Raw genomic sequence first — 19976 nt, 5'->3', positions numbered from 1 at the left:
GTGTCCTTGGGCAAGACACTTCACCCACCTTTGCCTGTGTGTGTCCTTGGGCAAGACACTTCACCCATCTTTGCCTGTGTGTGTGAATGTAATTATGTGAAGCACTTTGGGGTCAATGCAAGTTGACTAAAAATGTGCTATATAAATAAAGAAAGTTAAATTTAGATCCCTTCGATGGTGGGGAGATCAGTACCAGTGATGGACTGGGCAGCGTCTACCACTCTCTATCGTCTCTCCTTTGTTCTTTGAGATCCAAATCCAAATTACACTGACTGCAGAGTATTTTGGGCTGGTGTGAAGGCACTGTATCAATCTAGCACCTTCATAAAACATCTTGACAATCCACCACCAATAGTGAAGGAAAGCGGAATAATTTGTCACAGTTTGGCCCTGCACAGAGGAGCAGAAAATTTATGTTTTGAGACATCATTCAAAAACTTTGAACGTGGCATTTCCCCACGCATATTTCATAAATTGAAATTCCCTCGAACATCATAAATTTTAGTAAGAAATTTTAAACTTGTCTTTGCGCTAGGGTTGCTATCAGTGAAAAATCCATGCCTTGTAAAAATTCAAATCTTCATATCTCATGTGTCCGTCAATTTGATATTTGTAAGATCTTATGGGATCAATAGCGTTATATAAAGGTAGATTATTGTTGCTGCGTGCAGTGTCGGAAGAATCAAACAACTTACATTTGAATTAAAGGTGGACACAAAATGCTGGAGTAGCTCAGTGGGTGAGGCAGCATCTCTGGAGAGAAGGAATGGGTGGCGATTTGGATCGAGACCCATCTTCAGACATTTTAATTAATGGAGGATTAGTGTAAATGGGTGATTTAGGGATAGTCTAGCATTGATGACTGAAGGGCCTGTTTCTTAGTTTAGTTTAGAGATACAGAATACTAGATATAATAGCCCTTTGGCCCACTGAGTTCACTCCAAACATTGATTGCCCATTCACACTAGTTCCATGTTATCCCACTTTTGCTTCCACTCCCTGCACACGAGCGGCAATTTTCAGAGCCGATTAACCTGCAAACCTGCACGTCTACGGGATGTGGGAGGAAACTGGAGCACCCATAGGAAACCCAAGCAGTCACAGGGAGAACGTGCAAAATCCACACAGACAGCACTCGCGGTCAGGATCGAACTTTGTTCTCTGGCGCTACAAGGCAGCGGCTCTACCAGCTGCACCACAGTGCCAGCCATGCATGTGGGCATGGCGTACACCCCTGTGTTGTATCACTCCACGACTCTATTGTCCAACTGGGGAATATCTATCTACTGCTGATATTCTAGCGTGCAGTGTTGCTATGTAGGATCTGGACCACAGCTGAATCCTCCCCTCCACCCATGCTTGCCTCCCGTGTGGGAGAGACGTCGGTCAACAGGCGATGGGGGGGTGGGGGGGACATGATGATTCAGCGCGATGATTGGAGGAGGGAGGTGTCGGTCAGAGGCGGAAGTAGGGGGGTGGGACTGAGGATAGAGCGTGGTGATTGGAGGAGGGAGACATCCTGGTGGAGCAAAGATCATAGAGCGGGGCTTGAATCGGCCCGTTCGCGGGGCCTTTCATCGCCCGGCCCGGCTTAAAATTGGCCACGGGATCTTCCACAGCCCCGCGGTCAAATTGCTACGATGAGGCTCCCGATGTTGAAGCCCCCGCCGGGGGAAGGAAGATCTCGCGGTCGATTTTCAGCCTGCTGGGCGATGAAAGGCCACGCGAACGGGCCGATTGAAGCCCCACGATCCGGGGCGGACGAAGCTGCTGTTGCTGGAGTTTGGAGTCTGTCAACAACCAGGTCACCTCCTGATGTTATCGTCCACAAGGCCCACGGCTGAAGCCTCCAAAGCCCTGCACGCGTGTGTGTGTGTGAGCAATTGTGTTCCCCCTCATGTTTTGATAGCGATTTCCGTCCCTGAGGTCTGCAGATGCTGGTTTAAACCAAAGACAGACACAAAAAGCTGGAGGGTCAGAGGGCATCTCTGGAGAAAAGGAATAGGTGACGTTTCAGTTCGAGACCCTTCCTCAGACTGAGGAGATTTCGCAGTGGAGCCTGAGGAAGGGTGTCGACCCTATTCCTTTTCTCCTGCAAGGATGCCTCCCCCGCTGAGTTACTCCAGCTTCTTGTGTCTGTACAGAACTCGTTTCTGTTGCAATGAAAGGGAATAATTTAGGTGAAGATTATTTATTATGAGCTAGATTTGAAATCTCAAAAGCTTTAACAAAGCTTTATCTCATTGCTGAATATTAGTCTCAGACATTTCAGTTCACAATATATGTAAACACTGGCCTTTGACAGAAGGATCTGACATGAATTCAATCAGATGCCTTGGTTTCACTCCTTGTATTAATATTGACTCTTCATAAAAGCGCATTGAAAAGATTATAAATCCACAATTCAAAATTCATCAAAGAATTCATTAAAATTTTAAGATTTCATATAAGTAAGCTGTATCCTAACTCATATTAAGGCAGATTTCCAATCTAGGACATAGAGTCATAGAGTCATCGAGCTATGCAGCATGGAAATAGGCCAATGGTACTTTCTTGCTTCCAGTTTCCCCCTACAATCAGTCAGAAGGGACCTGACATGAAACGTCACCTGTCTGCAAGGAAATCATTCAAAATCCAATTACTGGAATGAACTATATTGCTTTTTGAGAAACATGATTTTTGGGTGGCACGGTGGCACAGTGGTAGAGTTGCTGCCTTGCAGCCCCAAAGACCCGGGTTCGAATCCTGACTACAGGTGCTGTCTGTACGGAGTTTGTACATTCTCCCCGTGACCAACATCAGTTTTCTCCGGGAGCTCCGGTTTCCTCTCACATTCCAGTGCCAGAGACCCAGGTTCGATCCTGACTACGGGTGCTGCCTGTAAGGAGTCTGCATGTTCTCCCCGTGACCTGTGTGGGTTTTCTCCAGGTGCCCCGGTTTCCTCTAACACTCCAAAGACGTGCAGGTTTGTAGGTTAATTGGCTTTGGTAAAATTGCAAACTGTCCTTAGTGTGTGTAGAATAGTGTTAGTGTGCGGGGATTGGTGGTTGGCATGGACTCGGTGGGCCGAAGGGCCTGTTTCTGCATTGTATCTCTAAACAAAACTAAACTAAACAAAACTTTGCTGCACTAATCAACGTCTTGAACATTGCACAACACTAACCTCAGCACCAATGATCTGCCTTGGACAGTGTCATTGGTTGCACTATGGACTTTGGTTTATCACTATTATATTTACCTCGTATCATGATTATAAATTGACTGTATTTTTGATTATCATATATTTAGCTGCGTGTGTTGCATTTACTGGCCCGTTAAGCTGCAGCAAGTAAGAAGTTCATTGTTCTGCTGTCGGTGTAGATGACAATTAAACACTGTTGACTCTTGAACGGTCTTGGCTTTGTGCCAAGTAGACAACTCTCAATAGCCCTCAGAACAGGCAAGGGGCTCAGTCTAATGACATTAAGGAATGGGTAACAAATGCCAGCCCCATCAGCAATACCCACAGCCCTTAAATCGAGTTAAGACAAAACCCAGGCTGAGTCAACCAAAATGACCCTTCAAGTTCAAGTTCAAGTGAGTTTATTGTCATCTGTCCCTGTATAGTACAATGAAATTCTTGCTTTGCTTAAGCACACAGAAAAATAGTAAGGCATTTACTACAGTACAGATAAATGTGTCCATATACCATGATATAAATATATACACACATGAATAAATAAACTGCAAATAAAGTGCAAATCCCTTACAGTCTCTGTGGGGAAGGACTAAAGGAAACTAAACGGAAGCAATTAATCTTGGCGTTAGTGATGTGCACCCATGAGTGTGTTGGCCATTAGTTGCATTCACCCCTGTACATTTAGTCCCTGTGGTGCGATCCCAGTGTTTTACTTCAGACTTTTAGATTTTAGAGACACAGCGTTGAAATAAGGCCTTCGGCCCACTGGAGTCCGCACCCACCAACGATCGCCCCGTACACTAGCACTATCCTACTCACTCGGGACAATTTACAGTTTTACCGAAGTCAATTGACCTACAAATTTGAATGTTGGAGGAAACCGGAGCACCCGGGGAAAAACCAACGTCGGTCACAGGGAGAACATGCAAACTCCGTATAGACCGCACCCGCAGTCAGGATCGAACCTGGGGCAGCAACTCCACCGCTGTGCCACTGTGCTGCTCCTTGTGACACACTCGCTGGTATGGCATACCAGCACCTATTAGTAGTTTAACATAATTATCTCATTTTCCACCACATTACATGTATGCTTATTAATTGTTTGTACTAGCTCCTTTTTGACTATAAATAATGCACCGTGCAAAAGTATAGCTCTGCTGAAGAGGAACTTGAGTAGAACTACACCCTATGATTTAGTGCAATATGTTGATTGCCTTCAATTTCCAAGGTTCAGCTCCCTGGAATATCCTCCCAAATCCCCGTTGATCTCCATGTCGCTCTCCTTCTCTCTCTCCGTATCGCTTGCTTTGAGTGGGATTTTTCTCTGCACAGTTTCTCCGCAGTAGATGTGAGCAGATGTTCAGCTCAGAAGCGTGTATACTTTTGCCCGGGCAAAATGGGTTAAGCTTTGGCTTTGTGAGTACTGAGAGAAAAAAAAAAATCCAGCCTTCAGAACAGCATCGGTTCTGAAGCATTTCAGATCCTGTTTGAAGCTTGCTGGGTCTGATCAGATTAATGAGTGCAGCAACCAGTATTTATATACATCATAATTATTTCCGAGATGGGTTATTAAGCTGAGTTTCAGTGAAGCCCATGACCTGGCATGTGTGCAACATGATCTGCTCTCCGTTTTGCATCATAATAAGTGGGTTTTGTCTTTTAAAAAAAAACTCTAATTCTAATAGTCAATTTGAACGTTTTTAGCAAAAAGAGATTTGAAGCCGGTTCTAATGAGAGAAATACAGTTGAAGTTAATATTCAATTATTGTAGCATAGAACTCCCTCTGCCCTCTCCAGATAGCTTAAGCATTTCTCCATACTTATTGGCGAGAAATGCGAAATACATTTTAATGTTTCGGGCAAAAGTTGCCATGATTATTTAAAGCATTAACATGTATAATCCTTGAGATCAGAGAACACGACAAGGCCGTTTCATCCACTGAACCAGTGCTATATCCCAATGTATGAAGCAGCTCAAATTCCCAGTAGGACTTTGAAGGATGTTTTTCGCCATCCATGAGTCTGAAGAAGGATCCTGACCCAAAACATCACCTCTCCATGTTCTCAAGAGATGCTGCTTAATCTGCTGAGTTACTCCAGCACTTTGTGTCTTTTTCAGGTCCAGAGCCTCCCCCACCCTCCTGTCAATGACAAATGTCATTATTTCTGTAGTTTCCTTGCCTGAAACCTCAAGGATGTTGCCAGAACTCAAGAGCCTGAGCTAGAGCGAGAGGTTGAGTAGGTCAGGACCCTGTTTCTTGGAGTGCTGGAGGATCAGGGGTGATCTTACGGAAGTGTACAAAATCATCAGAGCAATAGCTTGAGTAAACACTACTACTTGCCCAGAGTAGGAGAATTGAGAACCAGACAACATATGTTTAAGTGGGATCCGTAGGTTGGGCGATCGTTTCGCCGAACACCTCCGCTCAGTCCGCAATAACCTACCTGAACTCCCGGTGGCTCAGCACTTCAACTCCCCCTCCCATTCCCAATCCGACCTCTCTGGCCTGGGTCTCCTCCATTGCCAGAGTGAGCAACAGCGGAAATTGGAGGAACAGCACCTCATATTCCGTCTGGGGACCTTGCGTTCGTATGGCATTAACATTGAATTCTCCCAATTTTGCTAGCCCTTGCTGTCTCCTCCCCTTCCTTAACCCTCTAGCTGTCTCCTCCCACCCTCCCATCCGCCCGCCCTCGGGCTCCTCCTCATCCTCCCCTTTTCCTTCTTTCTCCCCCCCCCACCCCCCATCAGTCTGAAGAAGGGTTTCGGCCCGAAACGTCGCCTATTTCCTTCGCTCCATAGATGCTGCTGCACCCGCTGAGTTTCCCCAGCAATTTTGTGTACCCCCAACATATGTTTAAGTTGAGGTGGGAGAGATTTAATAGGAACTTGATTGGTAATGTTCTTACACAAAGGGTAGGTGATGTATTGAATGAGTGGCTGGAGAAGGTAGTTGAGGAAGTTACTATCGTAACATTTAAGAAACATTTAGACAGGTATGTGGGTGGGATAGGTTTAGAGGGAACTGGGCCAAATGCAGGCAGGTGGGACGAGTATAGATGTGACATATTGGTTGCTGTGGAAAGATGGACCAGTATCCATGCTGTATGACTCCATGACTATACAACTATGACTCTGAGACCCTCTCCCATTTGCTTGCATTTGGCCCATACCCCTCTAGACCCTTCCTATCCACATATCCGTCCAATAGATACAGTAGCACAGCGGTTGAGTTGCTGCTTTATACGCCTGACCCGGGTTCGATCGTGACTACGGGTGATGTCTGTAAGGAGTTTGTAGGTTCTCCCCGTAACCACGGTGCGGGTTTTCTCCAGGAGCTCCCGTTACCTCCCAGCTCCAAAGACGTGCAGGTTTGCAGGTTAATTTGCTTTGGTAAAATTGTAAATTGCCCCTTCTGTGTAGGATAGTGCTAGTGTAGGGGGTGATCGCTGGACGGCACAGACTCGGTGGGTTGAAGGGCCTGTTTCCACATTGTATCTGTAAATCCAACTCAAAGAAATGTCTTATATGTCATAATTGTATCCTCTTCTACAGCTTCCTCTGGCAGCGCGTGCCAGATGCGAACTACCCTCTGAAATGTCTGTAAAAGACATTCACTTTATTCCTGCCCCTCATGACCCTGTACATCTCCATAAGGGCAACCCAGTGGTGCAGCTAGTAGAGTTGCTGCCTCATGGTGCCAGAGATCCGGGTTCCATCCCAATCCTGGGTGCTGTCTGTGTGGAGTTTGCATGTACTCCCTGTGATTGTGTGGGTTTCCCGCAGGTGCTCTGGTTTCCTCCCACATCCCATAAAATGCTCGTTTGTAGGTTCAGTGTCCTCTGTAGGAGTGGACGTGATAGTGAGATAAAGTACAACTGGTGTGAACTGGTAGGTGATCGTTGGTCGGCCTGGGCTCGGTGGGCCGAAGGGTCTGTTTCCATGATGTGTCTTTCAATCCAAAGAAAAGGTCAACCCTCAGCCTCCTACACTCTAAGGAAACAGTCCTGGTCTATTCAACTTTGCCCCATAACAAAAGCCCGCAAGCCCAGGGAATATCCTGGTGAAGTGTTCAAAAAGGAACTGCAGATGCTGGAATATCGAAGGTACACAAAATTGCTGGGGAAACTCAGCGGGTGCAGCAGCATCTATGGAGCGAAGGAAATAGGCAATAGTCTGAAGAAGGGTTTCGGCCCGAAACGTCGCCTATTTCCTTCGCTCCATAGATGCTGCTGCACCCGCTGAATATCCTGGTGAATCTTTTCCGCACTTTTCCAACTTAATGACATCCTTCCTACAGCTGGGTGACCTGAACTGTCGTCTCATAAGTTTATTTATTTATTTATTTATTTATTTAAAATTTTTATTTTTAAGAAGTAAGTACAATACAGTGGTATCTTTATTCAGGTGCCAGATATATGTTGACATGATACATTCTCTCTACAACTTCATTTTTTATTTTTATTTTTAAAGAAAGAAATGAGAAAGAAAGAGATAATAGAGAGTAGAAAAACGTGGAGTGTGTATAAAAAATGACAGAGATAGTGGGGAAGAGAAGTAAGAAAGAATAAGAAGCAGGAGAGAGATTAGCAAATAGGAGATAGGAGATGAGTTTTTATATTGTTGACCATCTTTCACCCAGACCTGAAACAATTGTTTTTTACGATTCTGTTGCAACACATGAATCCAAGAAGTCAATAAATGGAGACCATAAGTTCATAGTTCATAAGTTCCAGGAGCAGAATCAGGTCATTCGGCCCATCAAGTCTACCCCTCCATTCCATCATGGTTGATCTATCTTTCCCTTTCAACCCCATTCTCCTGCCATCACCCCTGGCACCCTTACTAATGAAGAATCTCACCATCGTACAGCCTCATCTCAATGTTCCAACTTTGGTCCTCAATGCCCTTCCCAATGGATGCAAGCGTGCCACAAGCCTTCTTCACCACTCTGTCCACCTGACATTAGCATTAGGGGACTGTGCACCTTCACTCCCCCATCTCTCCCTTTTCTGCCACTCTCTCCAGATCTCTCCTGTTTACTGTGTGAGTCCGACTCTGGTCTGACATACAACTGTGACACCTCACACTTGTCAGACCTATATTCCCTGAAGGATGTGAATAATCCTGGTGAGATCCTGGTAAACGCAGTTGGATAATGTGGTGGCGATCAGGATGGATGCAAGCTTTTGATGTCGAGAGTTATTTCATTAATTTATTTGATGCAGACAGTAACACGGTTGCCATGGCAGCGAACCCTGTTGACTGCACTACGCTGGTTCATGAGGTGTCTCTCTTAAGCAAGGTGGATGCTGATCTGATGCCGAGCTTCCCTTCCCGCTGTCAGATCCACTGACAGGCGCCAGAGGACAAACTGCAGAGGAATCCTGCTGTCAGCCTCCCCACTCTCCTCTTCCAATAGCCCCGCTTGCTTTTAGACGCTCTTCACAGTGACCGGCCCGGAGGTTTTTGTCAGTCTCCCTACCTGCTTCCACCACCTGCAACCTCCGGCAACCACCTGCAACCTCCGGGAACCGCACGGAAACCTTGGGTGGGGCGCAAAGTCTCTATAGGTTTCCGTTCAGGTTTCCTAAGTGGGACAGGGGCATAAAACGCTATCCTACACACACACTAGGGACAATTTTACATTTATACCAAGCCAATAAACCTACAAAGCTATACGTCTTTGGAGTGTGGAGAAAACCCACGCAGGGCACGGGGAGAATGTACAAACTCCGTAGAGACAGCACCCGTGGTCGGGATCGAACCCGGGTATCGGGCGCTATAAGGCAGCAACTCTACTGCTACACCTTTGGTAATCTTCAACCATTTAATATCCAGAAGTTCCCTCGGATATATTATTTCTGATAAAATAAATTCATATTAAAAAAAGTCCCAGCCGATCCAACCTCCCCCTTTAACTCAAGCCCCCTAAGCTCAGGTAACATCTTGATTGAATCTCTGTGCTCTCTTGCCAACTGAATAACCTCCTTCCTATAACATAAAAAGTTTAAAGAAACAAAAGAACTTTTTCAGGAATGCAGATTCCGAGCAAGAACCTCTGCAACTTATTATAGACCACAGCAAAAAAAATCCGCTCCTAACCACAAAGAGACTTGCTGGCCTCCACATTACTGGGATTTAGATTATTAAGGAATGCCATTAAAAAGCACCGTACAATGCGTCTTTTGACATATTGTGAACCGCGCTGTTTAATAAAAATATAAAAACCGCAATTGTGTGCTTATGGACTCCATTTGTTAGTTTGTTCTGTGTTCATAAGTTTGGGTGACACTTGGAGGAACAATATTTGAGGAGAAAGAAAAGCTATTTGCGATCTGCCGCAAACCATACCTTCCGACAGTAATATTCAGTGGCGGAGGTGGCTGCTATTTGTATTCATTGTGTATGTAAGCAAATAACCTCACTGTGTCTAGTCACATGTAACAATAAAGTATTCCTATCCCTACTCCTAATAACTTGGTGAGCCTGGAGACAGAATGTCTGCAGTCTCCAATTGACCTCAGCAATCAGATTTAACATGGGGGGGAGGGAGGAGGGGAGTCAATCTGACATTCAAATTGATCTGACCGTCTCATGAAATCAATCAATGGTGATGAAGCGGTAGAGTTGCTTGCAGCGCCTGAGACCCGGATCCTATCCTCACTTTGCGTGCTGTCTGTACGGAGTTTTTACGTTCTCCTCGTGACCTGCGTGGATTTTCTCAGAGATCTTCGGTTTCCTCCCACACTCCAAAGACGTGCAGGTTTGTAGGTTCATTGCCTTGCTATAAGTGTAAGTTGTAAATTGTCCCCAGTGTAGGATAGTGTTAATGTGCAGGGATCGCTGGTCGGCACAGTCTCGGTGGGCTCTGTATCTTTGAACAAAACATCTCAGAATCAACTGTGATCAGGCGACTGAACCATCCTAGCACAACTTTAAGAGAGATTTAAGAGCGGGTTAGATAGAGCTCTAGGGGCTAGTGGAGTCAAGGGCTATGGGGAGGAGGCAGGCACAGGTTATTGATAGGGGACGATCAGCCATGATCACAATGAGTGGCGGTGCTGGCTCGAAGGGGCGAATGGCCTCCTCCTGCACCTATTTTCTATGTTCCTATGTAACTACAGAGCAGTCCTGAACTACAATCTACCTCATTGGATACCTTTTAGAACTACGTTTGAACAGACTCTACCTTGCACTAAACGTTATTCCCTTTATCCTGTATCTGTATACTGTGAATGGCTCGATTGTAATCCTGTATGGTCTTTCAGCTTACTGGCTAGCATGCTACAAAAGCTTTTCACTGAACCTTGTGACAATAAACTAAACTAAACTAAACTAAACTGAACTAAACTAAACAATGAAAATAGCAGCAGGATGGGACAACGCAACACTTTGATCGCCCCTTGCCCTTCAATATGACCATGACTACACAATACTCTTGCTGTCTCTCGCACCCCTTGGTGCCTCTGTAGCTACAACAACTCCTCAAGTATATTCACCACTTTGCATCTGCTGCGTTCTGAGGAAGAGGATTCCACAAGTTTATCACTCTCTGAGTGAAGGGGTTTGTTCTGACCCCGGTTCCATCTACAAATGTTCATACGTTATAGGAACTGAATGAGGCCATTCGGCCCATCAAGACCACTCAGTCATTCAATCATGGCTGATCTATCTTTCCCTCTCATCTCCATTCTCCTACCTTCTCCCCATAACCCCTGACACCTGTACTAATCCAAAATCTGTCAATCTCTGCCTTAAAAATATCCATTGATGGCCTCCACAGCATTCTGTGGCAATGAGATCCACAGATTCATTGTGGAATTCATTGGAATTGTGGACACACAAAAAAAAAAATACTATGACTGCACGTAAATAGTTTTATTTATTGCTCGTATTGGCCTACCGGGAGGAGGTGGCTGATCTAGCACTCTGGTGCCAGGATAACAGCCTCCTCTTGAACATCAAAAAAACGAAGGAGCTGATCATGGACTTTTGGAGGGCACATCATCCGAGGACGTACACTCCATTGAGGATAAATGGGGATCCTGTGGATAGGGTGAGCTGTTTTAAATATCTGGGAGTCCACATCTCCGAGGATATGACATAATAATAATAATATCTTTTATTGTCATTGCACGTCAGTGCAACGAGATTTAGTGTGCAGCTCCACTGATGTACAAGAAAGGTAAATAAATACAATACATAAATAAACAAGCTGAATTGATTGACGTGACCATCTGAGGGAGACTGTCCAAAGGGGATGGGTGGGGGGGGGCACTCATTAGGGCCGGTTCAGAGCCGCTATAGTTCTTGGGATAAAACTGTTCCTGTAACCACAACTGAACTATTATCACAATTACTGGAGGAACTCAACGGGTCAGTTTACCTCTGCTGAGACAATATCGGCTGAATATCCTCTTATTGTTCAGCAGTTCTCGATGTGAAATGTGTGTGAATAAGCTAAAATGGATACTGAAATAATGTCGTCTGTCCATTTCCCTCCAGTTCAATTCCATCTAATTGGGTTTAGTTTAGAGCTACAGTGTGGAAACAGGCCCTTCGGCCCACTGAGTCCATGCTGTCCAGCTATCACCCATCCATTAGGTCTATCCTACACACTAGGGACAATTTGCAGAAGCCAATTAACCTACAAAGCTGCATGTCTTTGGGATGTGAGAGGAAACCGGAGCACCTGGAGAAAACCCACACGGTCCCAGGGAGAAGGTACAAACTACGTACAGATAGCACCCGTAGTCGGTATTGAACCCGGGCCTCTGTTGGGCAGCAACTCTACCGCTGTGCCACCGTGCCACCCAAAGTCCGTCCAGAACTCTTTGTTCTTTGCTCAACAACACAGCAATGGCAGTCTCTTGTGTCTCTATTAAAATAATTAACTTGCCACAAACAATATACGAGAGCACTTTACTTGTTCCCGTTCCTTGATTAATGCCTGAAGCAAAAATAAAATGCCTTCAAATGTTTATTTCGCATTTATGAAAAACACAAATAATAGCTATAAAAGAAAGGCTGATTATGTTGTCACTTGTCTGGAAACCAATCTACAGATCGTGAAACAAGAGAACTCGTTCTAAAGTTGAATGTCAAAAACTCTGTTAAAAGTGGGCATTTCATTTAAAGACCACAGGAGTCGAAATCTTGGACTGGCTGGCTTTAGAACAGTTTATGGCTCTGCTAACCTCTGAGGTAAAACGGAGACCCTTTTCAATAGCAAACGCTGTTCTTACACAACCTTTCTTCACGTTCACAAGTTATAGGAGTAGAATTAGGCCATTCGGCCCATCGCGTGTACTCCGCCATTCAATCATGGCAGATCTCTGCTTCCTGATCCCATTTTCCTGCCTTCTCCCCATAACCCTTGACACCCGTTCTAATCAAGAATTTGTCTAACTCTGCCTTAAAAATATCCACTGACTGGGCCTCCACAGCCCTGTGAGGCAATGAGTTCCACAGATTCGCTACCCTCTGACTGAAGAAGAGTTATCTGAAAGAGCTCCCTGCCCAGATGCACGTGTTCAGCTGCAGGAGGAAACATTTCACATTGAGAACTGCTGAACAACAAGAAGGTATTCAGCCGGTGTTGGCTCAGCAGAGGTAAATCAATTAACAACTGGCAAATATCTTTCCATTATGTTCTAACACAATCTTTCTTTAATCTGGGTATGGTGACGATTTAGTTCAGTTTAGTTTAGAGATACAGCGTGCAAACAGGCCCCTTGATCCACCAAGTCTGCGCCAACCAGCGATCCCATACACTAGCACTATCCTACACATTTTAACACAAGACGTTGTGAGTCTCGTGAGTGGAATTCTCTCCCTCTGAGGGTGGTGGAGGCTGGATGCTTTCAAGAGAGAGCTAGATAGGGCTCTAAAAGATAGCAGAGTCAGGGTATATGGGGAGAAGGCAGGAACGGGGTACTGATTGTGGATGATCAGCTATGATCACAGTGAATGGGGGTGCTGGCTCGAAGGGCTGAATAGCCTACTCCTGCACCTATTGTCTATTGTCTATTGACTATCCTAGGGACATTTTACAATGTTTACCAATGCCAATTAACCTACAAACCTGTATATCTTTGGAGTGTGGGAGGAAACATGTGTACCCGGAGAAAACCCACGCAGTCATGGGGAGAACGTACAAACTCTGTACATCAGAATCGAACCCTGGTCTCTGGCGCTGTAAGGCAGCAACTCTACCACTGCGCCACTGTGTGCTGCCCCATTTTATTAATTTATTCATTGTTTTATACATTCCTGGAATGTGGTACTCACTGGCGTTCATTACCATCCAAATTCTTCAAACGGCATATTGGGCATACAGTTTTAAGAATGAATCATATTGTGCTGTATATCAAGCACTTAACATATAACATAGAACAGTACTCTTCATAGTACGTAAATCTTTTCTGTCCTTTGCCTCTGTCAGAGTGAGGCTACACACAACTTGGATGAACAGCACCTCATATTTCACTTGGGCAGCTTACAACCCAGCGTTATAAATGTTGAATTCTCTAATTTCCTAACTCCTCATAACCACCCCTCCCCTCCACCCCCCTCCCCCACCCTAGTTATCCTACCAGTTCCACTGTTCGGATCCTTGTATTCCTCTCGTTAGCATGTCTTCCACAGCCAACAATGGGCCTTTATGAACTCCACCCTTCCTAAGGTCATCTGATGCCGATCCTGATTTGTTCGGTCCTTTCCTCACCTCCAGTTTTCTCCTCCACCTCCACCTTTATCATTCAGTCTGAAGAAGGGTTCCAACCCAAAACATCACCTATTCCCTTTCTCCAGAGATGCTGCCCGACCCGCCGAGTAACTCCAGCATTTTGTGTCTATCTTCCTGAATAGTACAACGCAGGAATAGGCCCTTCCTCCCACACTCCACGTGGCTTACATGACACCAAGTTAAACTAATCTTCAAATGAAACTATCTCCACGTGACTGATATCCCTTCATTCTCTGCAGAGCCATGTGCCTCTCTATGAGACTCTCAAAAACCACCCCTGCAAGTGCATCACAGGCAACCATCTATCTTCTTTAAACTTTCCCCCTCCTAACTTAAAGCTGTGCCCTCTGGCCCTTGAGATTTCCACCCTGGGACGAGGTTTAATCTGTCTACCCTATCTATGCCTTGCATAATTTTATATATATCTTTCAGGTCACTCCTCATTTTCTGATACTCAAGAGAAATCATTCCAGATTTGTCCAATGTCTCGTTACTGCTAATACCCTTCAATCCATGCAGTGTTATGGTAAGCCTCTTCTGCAGATTCCAAATCCTCCATAGTCCTTCTGTAAAAGGGTGACCAGAACTGCACACAATGCTCCAAATGCGGCCTAATCAAAGTTCTATAAAGCCGCAACATGACTTCCTAAAGGGCCTGTCCCACTTAGGTGATTTTTCAGGCGACTGTCAAGTCGTAGCAGGTCGCTGAAAAAAACGGCGACTGGAACAGCGACTGTCAGAGTGGAACACACACGCACACATTGCTTCCTTCACCAGCCAGTTATGCAGGCGGGGGGCAGGGCAGGGCGGGGGGGGGAGCGCTGTCTGAGTGAAATTCACACAGTGTACAATTCACAGTCTAGGTCCTGCCCCAAGTTAGACTTCCCAAATGTATGTCTCCTTGCTCAGTAAAACATTTTAAAGTAACTTTTCTGTTTCTAGTGCATTGTTACGCTCCACCAGAATTCAGCTCCAGAGCTTCCCCCTTCAATCTGTCAAATTACCCTGTCCACTGTAAAATCTCAAATGATGTCCCTGAAAGGATGTAAAGAAATTCTTAATCGAGGATAATTATTGTATTTGTGCCGCTTTGAAGCATTTTTATAAATAATCCATTGCAGCAGACAGATGATCCAGAATTATATGCAAACATGAACATATGCTGGGAACAGCACACGCTATAATTTACTTTTGTAAATTATAAGCAAGCCACACAGTCAGGAGAAGACCGTTGACAAATAACGCCCTGTGACAAAATGTAACCACTTGTAAAAGAGCAACTCCGCCCTCGGTAAATTGGCTAAATTGCAGGACAATCTGTGTGATTGGCCTTGATTCATGCTGTTGGACATTAGAAATCATCTGTCCCACTCTCTTTGCCTGGATGTTTGCATTTTACATTGTTTTCATTTGGACAGATTCGTGCAGAGGCAAGGTTTAGAGGGATCTATGGGCCAGCCAGCCAGCAGGCTAAAGGGACTAGATTGGATAGGATATTGTGGCCAGCATGGATGAGTTGGGTCGAAGGGCCTGTTTGCATACTTTTTTGAAATATGTTTATTTTATTAGAAGCAATTGTACAAGAATAAAGCAATCGGCATGAGAGATATGCAATATTCGTAGCTTCATTGTTAACATTTAATAAATTGATAAATAAATTGAAAAAAAGAGAAAAAAGGAAAGAATGAAGAAAAAGACGAAAGATGCAAAAGAGAGAGAAGACCACTGAACTACTAAAGAAGGGGAAAAAAAAGAGATATGCCCCACAGGTCCTTTGGCCCCCACCAAATCCGTGCCGACCAGCGATCACCCCGTACACTGGTTCTGGACTATGCACTAGGGACAATTTACAGAAGCAATGGGCTAAGTGTTCGGCTGGCAACCGGAAGGTAGCCGGTTCGAATCCCGCTTGGAGTGCATACTGTCGTTGTGTCCTTGGGCAAGACACTTCACCCACCTTTGCCTGTGTGTGAATGTGTGTGAGTGATTGGTGGTGGTCGGAGGGGCCGTAGGCGCAGAATGGCAGTCACGCTTCCGTCAGTCTGCCCCAGGGCAGCTGTGGCTACAGAAGTAGCTTACCACCACCGAGTGTGACTGAGGAGTGAATGAATAATGCGATGTAAAGCGCCTTGAGTATTAGAAAGGCGCTATATAAATCCCATCCATCATTATTATTATTACAAACCTGCGGAAGTAAGTGGAGGGAACCCACACAGTCACAGGAAGAACATGCAACCTCCGTACAGACAGCACCCGAGGTCTCTGTGCTGTGAGGCAGCAGCTCTGCCAACTGTGCCACTGTGCCGCTCCTGGCACCTAGTACGGTGTCTTAACCTCAGATGTTGTATCTGCAATGCTGACCTTCACTTGATTTTTGGAGACAATATTCAAAGGACCTTTCCCAATTGCCTGCTACAGTCACATGCAGTCATGTACATGTGAGTGTGTAAATATACACACACTGAACTGTTTTTCTCATTTATTATATTGTTTACAGTGTACTATACTGTAGTGCTATAGCTGCTCGGAACCGGCCCTGCTGAGTGCCCCCCACCCCCATGAACTGTCTCCCTTGGATGGTCACGTCGCACAGACACATTCGCACTTTAGACTGTTTTGACTGTTTTACTGTTCTTTTTATAAACCATGTTTCTCGGGTATCTAAATCTAAATTTTATTAGTTGTTTAAGTTATGACATCGGATGGAAGCTGCATACCAAATCTCGTTGCACATACGTGCAATGCGGATAAAAGATATTATTATTATTATATTATTATTATTACTATGTTTACATACTGTATTCTGTTGTGCTGCTGCAAGTAGGAATTTAATTGTTGTATCTGGGACAATAAAACACTCTTGACTCTTGACGCTTGACCAGATCCACAGAATCTCCAATAAAAAGTCTGTAGCATGTCATTATTCAAAGGTTTCTGCAGGGCTTTTGTTGACATTAAGATGAGCCCCGAGGTGATTCTTTTTGGAGATTTCCTCGCGAATGCTTTCCCCGTCTCCTTCTTTGGTTAGAGGGTGGTGCATGTGTGGAAAGCATTGCCACAGATGGCTGAGGAGCTCAAGTCATTGGCTATTTTTAAGGCACAGATTTGACAGATTCTTGATTAGAAAGGGTGTCGGGGGTTATGGGGAGAAAGCAGGAGAATGGGGTTGAGTGGAAAAGACAGACCTGCCATGATTGAACGGCAGAGTAGACTTGATAGGCCGAATGGCCTAATGCTGCTCCTAAAACCTATGAAGTTATGAACCCTCTGCTTTTTTTGGAAGCTCTCCTTTCACTGTGATCCTTATTCCCCAGTTTACGCTTCTTTGACTCTTCCACTTCTTGTCTCAATAATTCCCAATTATAGATACTAAGCTCGGATCTGATCGTTCATCCACCTGTATTGATTTGGACAACGGCTGCCTGTTCAAATAATCCACAGCGGACTCCCGAACCAATTCCAGTGACTGATGAAAATCTATGGCCTCCTCATTACACCATCTCTTCAATCAGATGCTTGATACCAGTCATTCTATTCAACTCCCCTTCACTCCCCTTCATCAGCACAAGCCACTCGGCAATCAGGCATTTGATCTTTAATCCTCTAGTCTCCCAATCAAGTCTTTACACCATGAGTGTCCCTTGTGGTTTACCATCGGTACATGGTTGACCATGTGGCGCATCAGTCCTATCATTCAGACTCCAGTCATTTATAGAGTCATAGAGAGCGGAAACAGGCCCTTCAGCCCAACCTGCCCACCCCGACCAACATGCCCCATCTACGCTAGTCCCACCTACCTGTGTTTGGTCCATATCCCTCTAAACCTATCCTAATATGCAACAAAGTCTTTTCACTGTAGGTCGGTACACATAACAGTCCATAATAAAACTCTAATTCTAAAATAGCAACCAAGAAGGTGGCAATTGTTTGGAACAATTCACCTGGTAAACTAATGCCCTTCAGGGAGGATACCCGCCATCCCTATCTGATAGTTCTGACTTAAACGAAGGAGACTGCAGAGAGTGGTAGACACTGCCCAATCCATCACGAGTACTGACCTCCCAACATTGAAGAGATCTACAGGAAGTGCTGACTCGAAAAGACAGCCAACATCATCAAAGACCCTCACCTCCCTGACCATTCTCTCAACTCACTGCTACCATCAAGAAGAAGATACAGGCAAGGTACAGGCACATCGGGAACAAGCTCATCGGGAAATCTGATGCCGTCCTGGGGGTGGAGTGGGATTCACTGGAGGTGGTCTTGGAGGCGAGGAAACTGCGGAGCATCTTCGACAATACAACTCACCCTGTCCATGACACACTGGTCAACCTGAGGAGTACCTTCAGCAACAGACTGGCTCCACCAAGATGCAGCACAGAACGCCACAGGAGATCATTTTTCCTTGTGGCTATCAAACTGTACAACTCCTCCCCCTTCTGTCGTGGGTAGACCGACTCCTCTTCCCCCCACTCCCCCTCCCCCCAATCTTTGCACAACCACAGTCTTGGACTTTCTACTCATCACTTCGATATAATGTTTCATGTACCTTGCTGTGTTTTTATGACTGTTGGGACCTTCCCTGGTATAAAATAACTTGCAGTATGTGAGTGAAGAACGACACTTCGTATTGGTTGAACCTGCCTTGAGTCTGTATGAAGGATGCTGACCTGAAACGTCACTATCCATGTCCTCCAGAGATGTTTTTGAAGGAACTGCAGATGCTGGTTTAAACCGAAGATAGACACAAAATGCTGGAGTAACTCAGCGGGGCAGGCAGCATCTCTGAATGCTGGGAGAAGGAATAGGTGACCTTACGGGTCAAGACATTTCTTCATACTCCAGAGATGTTGCCTGACCTGCTAAGTTACTACAGCATTTTGGGTTTTACTTGTGAAGAGAAGAGACTCGTTTGTAAAGCATCACATTGCAGTAAAAACGTCATGAGGCATAATTCCTACCTATAAAATTCTCCACAGTTAAAAAGATATTTCTGGTGAATGATCTCTGCATTTCTTCTTATTGTTGCCTTTGCAATTGATTCCAGGAAACATGATTTAAAAAAAAGGGATTGTCGTTATTTTAATTGCCTGCATACTCGACATTCCAGCTCCCTGCACTCCACAGCCAAGATCACAGTGAAACCTGTCCCTGCTTCAGAGTAGCTCTGTGTAAGGCACTTTAACATATAACAATGTTGCTCACAGGTGATAAATATTTCACATGTAGATGCAATGCAGATGGCGTTACAACATCGTAAATGCCTGCTTCCCGCTGCAAAATTCTTCAATGGAAAAGATTTAACTTCATTAAGAAGAAGCAGGTTGCGTGCGAGTCCGTTAAACTGGTGGGAAACGTACCCGAGGAGGGGAATGGGATTGAAGAGTGAATGGGAAAGCACCCAGCACATTGTAGTAAATTGGTCACTCGGTGACTAAATATAGGATTTAAAACTATGGCAAGATAAAGTTATACCATCAACTTTTTGATGAGCAGAGACGATTTGAAGAACTAAGAAATATATTCTACACAGTCCATATTCTACACTCTGGAATTTTTCTCTTTGCACTACGTGTCGTACCACTGCATGGCTTCATTGTCCTCATGTATATCTACTTTGACTGGGTAGCTCGCAAGCAACAGCTTTTCAGTCCATGAGACAATAATAAACCAGTACCAATTATTAAAAAGTCAAAGTGTCCAACACATTCCTTGACTTGTTCTTAAGTGGAATTGGTGATGGGGAAAGTGGCTTTCATTGAAGTTGGGTCAATGGAGGTACGGTCAGGCGTGAGAACACAACGTGCTGGAGTAACTCAGCGGGTCAGGCAGCATTTCAGGAGGACATGGATAGGTGACGTTTTGGGTTGAAACTCTTCTTTGTGTTGGTTGTAGGTGGGAGGGGGAGGCGGGAAAGGGGAGAGGCAGGAAGTGAGAAAATAAGAGATCTCAGATGTCCTTGGGTCAAGATCGGACTTTGCAGAGACTTGGAGGTTGCAAGATGGCGACAGAACGTGGCGACTGTCTGCATGCTGTTCCAGAAGAGG

Source organism: Amblyraja radiata, chromosome 33, assembly GCF_010909765.2.
Source record: "Amblyraja radiata isolate CabotCenter1 chromosome 33, sAmbRad1.1.pri, whole genome shotgun sequence".
NCBI lineage: Eukaryota > Metazoa > Chordata > Chondrichthyes > Rajiformes > Rajidae > Amblyraja > Amblyraja radiata.
The sequence above is the reverse complement of the archived record's forward strand: the minus strand, read 5'-3'. Positions refer to the sequence as shown.